The 8,240-nt window shown below is 51.2% G+C and overlaps 1 long non-coding RNA gene across 1 annotated transcript; it reads left to right on the plus strand.

Annotated features, from left to right (window-relative positions):
• Positions 1 to 3,361: 3,361 nt before the first annotated feature.
• On the plus strand, positions 3,362 to 7,693 carry LOC139082664 (uncharacterized). Its single transcript, XR_011538873.1, has 2 exons — positions 3,362 to 3,548; positions 7,490 to 7,693. It is a non-coding gene; the product is annotated as an uncharacterized lncRNA (long non-coding RNA).
• The last annotated feature ends 547 nt before the right edge of the window (positions 7,694 to 8,240 follow it).

The raw sequence follows: 8,240 nt of genomic DNA on the forward strand, positions 1-8,240 counted from the left end.
TCCCAGGAGACGCTCCCTTTTGGTGTGTAATCCCTTCTTATATTTAAAATGGCAAAGAAGGGAAGGAAAGGGAAAGAAAGGCAAGTAGGGCGCGGCGCGAGGCCAACGTTCTCTATCAGGTTTTCTGCGGGCAGGTTGCATTTCGAACACCGGAACCCAAGCTGTCTGATCCGGCTACCCCGGTCCCATTCTTTCCGCAGGTTATCTTTTCTCCAACCAGGTCATTTGGGGGTTGTTTGTGTTGAATTTTCTACCCGCCAAGAACGAATAGGGTTGGCAAACCAAACCGCTTTTGGGGAACCCGCTTGTTCACCCTTACCCAGCCTTTCTCCCGGTTCCTTGTGCAAGGGAATCTCCTCCTTACATGGCCAGGTTTGTTCCTTCGCTCAGAGCCTCGAGCGAAGCGCAGTCTGACGCTTCCCCGGCTGCCCTGCTTCGGAGTATAAGACCGACTGTCCTCTGAGCCATGGACTTAGGGGAGAGCGGTCCAGATTCAGACGGCTCCCGAGACAGGGACCCCTGCCCGCCCCTGCCCTGAGTTCGTGCCCTGAAGAAGGGTGAGGACCCCCGGGGGGAGTGGATGTCGGGGAGGCGGTGGCAGCCAGGGCTTTGGTCTGCCTGGCCCGGCCGGCTTTTGTCTCAGTATGTGTTCTGTAAAATTGTGACAGGTTATTAGTAAAGGAAGGGGCACGCAGGGTCATGAAGGTGCCGCACACTCCGCGGCTAAGCCCATCCCTCGGCCGGGCCCAGGGCACCAGCCTGAGCGCAACTCGCAGTCCTCCCGCATCTGCGCCGGAGTCCGGTCTGGCCTTGGCCTCCCCGCACGCTTTAGCCGCCGGAGAGGAGTTACAGGTCAGGGAGGCAACAGGAAGGGTTTCAGCACGCGGGCGCCGGGAGAGAGGGAATTTTCTCCGCGCTGGGAGCAGGGCCATCTCTCTACTCTCCCACCCCCGGCATCAGGCTTAGCCCCTAAACCGCCACCGGGGAGACAAACTAGGGAACGTGCATTTAGATAGCACAGTGAGAATGAGTTGATGGTGCTACATCCCCGAAAATATTTAGATGGGGGAATCTGTTCAGAGGCCGGGATCTTCAAAGGGATGCTCAATCGGACCTTCGATTCCAGAAAAGCTGCTGGAGACGGAGTTCATGGCCTCCAAATGGACAGGTTTCGCCAGGCATGGTGGTTCATCAAAACAGTCTGCACAAGAATAGCCTAGGTGCAAGAGGCCACCTCTCCTCTCGAGGCTTTGGGGAGCCCCTCCGCACCCCAGGTCGGTGGAGGGGGAGCAATCACTTGCCTTTTGTTCGTGGCTGAGGGATGCGCATTGTGGCAGCAGCCGAGCAAAGGGGGGAAATTAATTGCAGCCAATTAATAATTAATCCCCTTTAAACAGCTTTATTATCTCTCCCGAACGACAGGGATTTGTCTGATAACCCCCCGAAGACCAAATGTCAAGTTTAACCAAATAGTTATTGCTTTATCAACCCGAGTCTGCAAATAAATTAATCAAAAGCAAATCTGTCCTTTGTGCGGCTCATTTGCTGGTAATGGATGGATATGAAGATTTGCCGATATTATTGTCTGTCATTCAATCTAACAAAGTGAACATTTATTGCATATATATTAAAAATTATCCCGGAATCGAGTGGCGCCGGGTTGCATTTATTGGAGTCTTCCCAGGGGTGAGGTCCCCTCGGATGGGGGCGCATGGGGAAGAGAGAAAGTGCAAGAGCGCGCGTCCCAAATCTCTTTAAGCCTCTGCGCGCCTCTGCCCCCTCCCCGCGGCGTCCCGCCCCCCAGCCTTTGCCCTCAGCCGCCGGACGCGCAGGCCACCGCCTGTCGCACCGCCGGGCCCGCGGAGCGTGGGGAACCGAGCTGCTGTCAAAACAGGCCCGGAGCCCCGAGCACTCGCAAGGGTACCGACCCTAGGAAATTTGGGGTGTGATTGAAAAGAGAGAAACGGGAGGGGGACAGCTCCTCTTTGTCTTCTCTCGGGTTACATCATTTTCTAATTAGGCATAAAATTGTCTTCATACACTGGTATTGCGGCCTTCATAAACATCACCATTATGGTTCATAAGGACGCCATTGTGGGGAGGCCGTCCCAAAATAGAAAGAGCTGGGGAGGGAGAGGCCTGGAGTCCCGGAGGCCCGGCTTTGTCCTCCCCTGGGAGAAGATGGATGGCCAATGTCACGCAGATGATGACTTGGGACTATTAAATTGTGGGGGGGAGGAATCTCTACCAGCCCCCAGCGCGGATGGAAAATTCTAGAGGCAGGATCCCGAGGGTCTTGGGTGGGAAGCGAGGGCCGGCGGCTGAGTTAGGCAGGCAGGTTGGAGGAAGAGGCTGGTTAGTGGCCGGGGAGGCAGAGTGGAGCGTGGTGGGGGCCGAAGCTTCTGTCTCTTCCCCGGCACCCTGGCCTCGGCTGTGCTCTGCGCTTAGGGCACATCTGATCTCGAGCCGACCTCCCACCCCTACCCCATCGCCAAGGCTGGGGGACAAGTGGGCCCAGCAAAAGGAGAGAGGCAGCGAGCCCAGAGCAGTTAAGGGCAGTGCCAGGCAGGGAGACAATTGTTCCCATTATTCGGAGCTGAGGCCCAAACCGGCCTCCCGCCCCGGTCGGGGGGCGCGTCGCTAACTGGATAGAGATGGATGGAGGCGCCCCGAGCCCCCGGCGTCGTGTCAGACCGGGGGCAATTACTGTCCCGCCAGCACGGACACACTGCCCGACACGCTGACCCCGGCGCGAGGGCCCACTGCTGCCCGCGCCGCCTGGGCGATTCGCTCTCTCGCCTTTACAATAACCCGACTTGACATAAATAACTCCCGTGCGCTTGTCTACATCTGCTTGACCTCCTGAACCCAAGGAAAACCTTTCGTGCATTTAGCCAAATTACATTTTTCTTTAAGAAAAAAAAAGATTTAAAATCGCAAATTCTAGTCTTCTGTCCTGTCGACCGCTAGTTCTCTAGTTCGGGTTCTGGTGTATGTCGGAATTCACACTGCTGTGAGACAAACCGATTGGCTTCTGCGAAGACTGGTTTCTTTCTGCTTATGCCTCGGGCATTGGTCGCGCTGTTCCAGGTATCTCGAGCTTTCCAAGGTGATCTAAAGGCACCTTGAGTTCCAGGCAGTTATCCCGTCTTCGAAATCCCCTCCCCTGGCGGGTTCTTGGAGAGGGGAGAAGGAAGAGGGGCTTCTATTGGTGCCAACGACTTGCTTGGTCCTGGGCTGTCTGAGGGCACAGCTAGAGGGCCAGGCCAGCGGGCCAGAGCAGCCTGGCGCCGGGCGTGTGCTCCCATTGACCTGATCCAGCAAGGGGGGTGGGGGTGGGGCCGGAAGTGTCTGTGCTGGCGCCACGCGCGCTGAGGTCGCCAGGCGCCAAGACAGGAGGGAGCCGATGGTGGGGAGGGGAGAGGAATGATTCCGAAGATTCCAGGGAATCGCTTGATCAGACCTGTGTCTGTTGTGGATCCCCAGCAGGAGCTGGCCTGGAGATGCCGGAGCCAGCCTTGCTCTCCGAGGCTTCCTCTGCGTAAGGGGTAAGGGGTGGGGATGGGGGGGGGGAGGGCAGGTCCCACTGATTTCCTGTCAGTCATCTCAGGCTTAGTTAGGCCCAGCTGGCAGTGAGTCAGAGGATCAGGATAGCATCTCAGAACTTTAGAGATGGACCAGCTATTGGAGGTCAGGATCAGAGTGACTTTCAAGTGAGAAGGTGTGGTGGGTCTCATCCACCCCCATCCAGGTGGCCTCCTGACTCTGACTTCCCCATCTGCAGAGGAACATGTGAAGATCTGAAGGCTGGACCTTGCCAGAGTAAGCTCTGCTGAGCTTGGGTCCTGTGGCTTTGGCTCTTCTTGCTCAAAAGTGGTGGGAAGCGGCAGTTGTAGGAACAACTTGACTTAGCAGCTGTTATTAAAACAAAACAAACAAACAGAAAACTCTGGATTCCAGTAATCTCAGGGCACAGTTTTTCTTGTATTTTCTTTCCATTAAAAAAGAATCATTTAAATGTCCAAATATCTGGAGTATGGTTTTCACACAGTCACTGTCCATGTCATTGGAGGTAAGCCCAAACTGACTAGTGTTCTTAATCCCATCCATTCTCTGCTAGCCATTAGTTATTCTTTAATTAAGTCAACAAATGCTTTGTGAGGAGATAGTTCCATATAAGACACAAGAGAAACAGAGAACCCTGTGCTCAAGGAACTTTCCGTTTCCTTGGAAGACAACTCAGTGTGGTGGGTGCTAAAGGGTTTCCGATGTAACCTGGTTGTGGAACCACAGGACTCAGCTTGAGCCTAGATGTGCCATTTCCTGACTTTGGCACCTGGATCGGGGACTGAATGCCCCTGAACCTCAGTTTCTCATGTGTGAAATGAATGCATCTGGACACATGCTCCAGAAGTCCTGTAAATTCTCCAGGTGCTCTAAAACATGTCAGTAGTATTCTTTGATGCTTGTATATGCTTCAGGAAGACTTCGGTTTCTAAACGTGCCTCTGAACTTTGCATTCCAAACAGTGGAGGACGAAGTCCAGGGAAGGTGTGGAACACACACTGGATTAGGAATCTGGCAGTCATTGACTGTGTAAAATGAGTTGGTTTTTTAATCTTTCTAAACCTGTTTCTTCACCTATCCAGCAGGAATAATAACGTCTATCCTATTTGATCCACAAAGTAGTTGTCAGGATCAGCTCTGAGAATGTATGTAAATGTGTGAACACCATAGCAGTGAAAGATACAGACCAGGGAGCCATGGCTCCACTCTGTAGAAGGCAGTCCCAATGATGACTGCCTGGAAGGTGGGCTCTGTCTTCTGGCTCTGGCTCTGCAGGAATGGGAGGATGCTGGGTCTTACGCAGCAGCTGTCCACAACTGGAACGACTTACCACTTGCTGTGTTGCTGTCAGGATAGGACGGTCTCTGCTTGACTTTCAGGCATCTACCTGTGGATATTAAAGAGAAGGTCTTTTTCATATCTAGGCAAAGTCCCAGAGATCTAGCACAGACAGTAGAAATACCTGCTTCAGGAAGCTCCACTGAATTTTAAGGACTCTGCTGCTGGAAGTTTCCTTGAAAATAAGATTTATCATTGATTGGAAAAAAGTGAGGAAAGTGAGGAATTCTTATGAAGTTTTTTGACTGACCCTCGCTTCGGAAGAAATATATGTTTTTACTCTTAGCAGGAAAAATAAAACAAAACCCAAACCATTCTTTTCATAATGTGCTCCTTGCTAAGAACTTTGTTAGCTCACTCAGAGAGGTGAAGGGAGTTTTATAAGAACCTTCACTTCCTTGCTGAAATGGGAAGAAACCACAACGGGTTCTGAGAGAAAGGACTTCGACTCTTCAGAGAAAGTGTGCACCTCTGAGGGGAAACCTTGGAAAGCGGCAGAGGTGGGGTGGGGGTGAGACCCCAAGAAGGAGCAGGTCTACCTTTTTTCTGATGGTCAGAACATTGATAAAGCAGCTAGTTAGCAACGTGTTCATCCCCTGTGGCATGTGGAAATCTTCCAGCAGGTTCTCAATTAAGGGAACTGCCTTTCCTTTCATTCTCTTAACTTTTGTGTCTAATGTTAACAACCTGATGCTATCTATTATGGTGCCATTATCACAGAATGTTGACTAAACTGGTTCTTTTATCTCTATTATGGGGCTGCCTCACTCGCAGATTTATGCATTTTTGATATCAAATTTTTTCTCCCATTAAGCCTAAACTCTTGTTGACTTTCATTGACCCGCTGCCCTGGTCCCCTATACTTTTCCATATTTAATATTGAAACATTTTTCTCAATGCCCCTCTTGGCTTTGTTGCCATCCATTTGATGGCTGTCCCTAATGGCCTGTGCTGTTTGCTCTGTTCTTGAACTTGGTGGGGTCACACAGTCTTAAACAGTGATGTCCTCTGAATGTCCATCCTTGCTGCTCAGCTAAGTTGCCCTGTGTCACAAGCTCTGCCCTTTTCTCTGCCCCTAACTACCAACTGCTCCTTAATGGCTTAAACAAACACCTTCCCTCCTGGTGCCCCAGGCCCCCTGAGCCTTTGGGGTTTTGTTTAGCCAAGCTGCTAATGCTCTGCCTGGCCCACCGGTGGCTTGGCCTCCCTGACCCGATACATCGCAGCTCTTCTCCTTGGAGCGCCTGCCTTGTCCAGCGCCCCCTGGGCCAAAGGCCAGGGTCCGGGCAGAGTTGACCAGCTGCTTGAGGTGGCCACAAAAGACACCAAAAGACAACTTCAGCTTGGAGCTGGCAAATGAATGTATTCATTTATCTTTCTTTCCCCCCTCCCAAACCTATCCACAAACTCAATCTACTGCCTGGCTTGAAACAAGACAAAGGGAAAATATTGGGAAGGGGGGCCGGAGAGGCCCATCTCCCACCAGAAATCTTAGCTCCCTTCTTGGGGGCCGTCTGTTCAGTTTCACAACACTTACACGACCAATTTCCAGAATTGAAGTTGCCTGGTGTTTTGATTCTTCCTTTGCCTGTGCATTTGTGCCCTGAAGGTCCCTTCCAAATGGATACTAATTGTGGGGGCTGCACGCTGCTGGCTGCTCCAATGCCCCAGGGCCCCGAGGACCTGCTTCTCAAAGCCTTAATTGACAAGGACCTGTCTGTATTTAGGAGCAGCTGGTCCAGAGCGTTGGCACATCAGTGCAATCTTAACTCAGCATCCCTAGCCCCGAGGAGGATGAGGGTAAATGTGGTTAAAATGAAGGAAGATTTATAGCCGGCCCCCCTGGGTAATACGACAGAAGACAGCTCCCAAGATTTTCCCCTACGAGGGGGTTCATTCATCAGCTCCCGGGCCTGGTAACCGGGTAGGAGGCGCGCTCCAGCTTTTATTACTAATGGGGGAGGGCGGGAGGCCCGCTTAGAACAATTAGGCAGGTGACAATATTCCTCTATAATGCATCTCCCCCAAAACAGGACCGAGGTTTCCCAGACCGTCACGGCTGTCTCCTGCTTCCGCGGGCCTCGGCGCCGGTGCCTCTGCCTGGGTCTGGCTCTGGGTTAATAGTGGCGCCGCCGGCGGGCTGGGAAGGGAGAGCAGCGCGCTCTGGCTGCCTTGCCCGGGAGCACGAAGGCTTTCAGTGGTCGCTCGGACTCCTCCTTGGGGTGTTTTAAAGCCCCAAACGGTCCGTGGCAGGGGCAATTGCGTAAACCCGTTGCTCTTTCCTGCGCCCCGGCTTCCCAGCTCCCGGGTCCACGCTGCCTTTCTGAGCGCCTTTCTGAAACCTGCTCGCTCCGTAGATGCAGCCATTCAGCGGGTTACAAAGAAGGTTTATTGGTTCATGAGGAACTCGGTTTTGTTGCGATGTGTGGGAAATACTTTGATGTCCGCCCAGTTCGCACGTGTGAACAGGGATAATGGGTTTGGGGATCTTCATTGAAATTTGAAGTTTTAAAGCAGAAATTCCCTAACTTTTGCCTGTTTCTCTCAACTTTTTCTTTTTCTTTTTCTTTTTTTATTCCTTCAGGAACAATGCCAACATTGAAGGCCTCGGTTGGAGTCTGCACAGTTGGAGATCTTTGGTGCCACTTTAGACATCTTTGGATTTCATCAATCAAATTGACTGCAATTTTCCATAAAAACCCTGAATTTGGGTCAGAAAGTGGGCAAAGTAGATAAAGATCATTCGAGCTGTCTTATAAGATGATAAATAGATATCCTTTCAGGCCAACAATGCCAAAGTGCAGTTTTGTGATTCCCTTCCATGGGTTCTGAATGCAGTGAGTCGAAACGATTTATACATGTTTTCCCATGGTCCAGGACACGTCTTTACATACTCGTCAATAGTAGCCTGACCTTTTTTCCTACTGAGCTGCTAAGTGTGTTGCTTTGGGTTTTTTTTCTTGTGTGTGCGTGTGTGTCTCCCCCCAAACACACAAGAAAAGAATTTTTTTTTCTTTTATTGCTCAAATCAATAGAATATGGGTCTGAGCTAGATAATTCTCTGCATATCTAGATAATTCTCTGCAGAAGCCCATAAATTGGTGTGGAAATTCCATTTGCTCAGTGGTTGCTCCTGAGGCACTTTAGACCCCATTTTAGATACCAGGCTGGGATGTAAACTTATGTTCCTAACAACAACAACAACAACATCCACTGGCACTGGGTCCTTCCTATTCTTGAACTTGACGAATAGCCTTTTGTATAAGGTGAATAAAGGGAAACTCTAAAAGAAACAGCAGAAAGAAACCGACAAAGAGCGTTTAACCCGCTACCTC

Source organism: Equus przewalskii, chromosome 3, assembly GCF_037783145.1.
Source record: "Equus przewalskii isolate Varuska chromosome 3, EquPr2, whole genome shotgun sequence".
In the NCBI taxonomy this organism is placed as follows: Eukaryota; Metazoa; Chordata; class Mammalia; order Perissodactyla; family Equidae; genus Equus; species Equus przewalskii.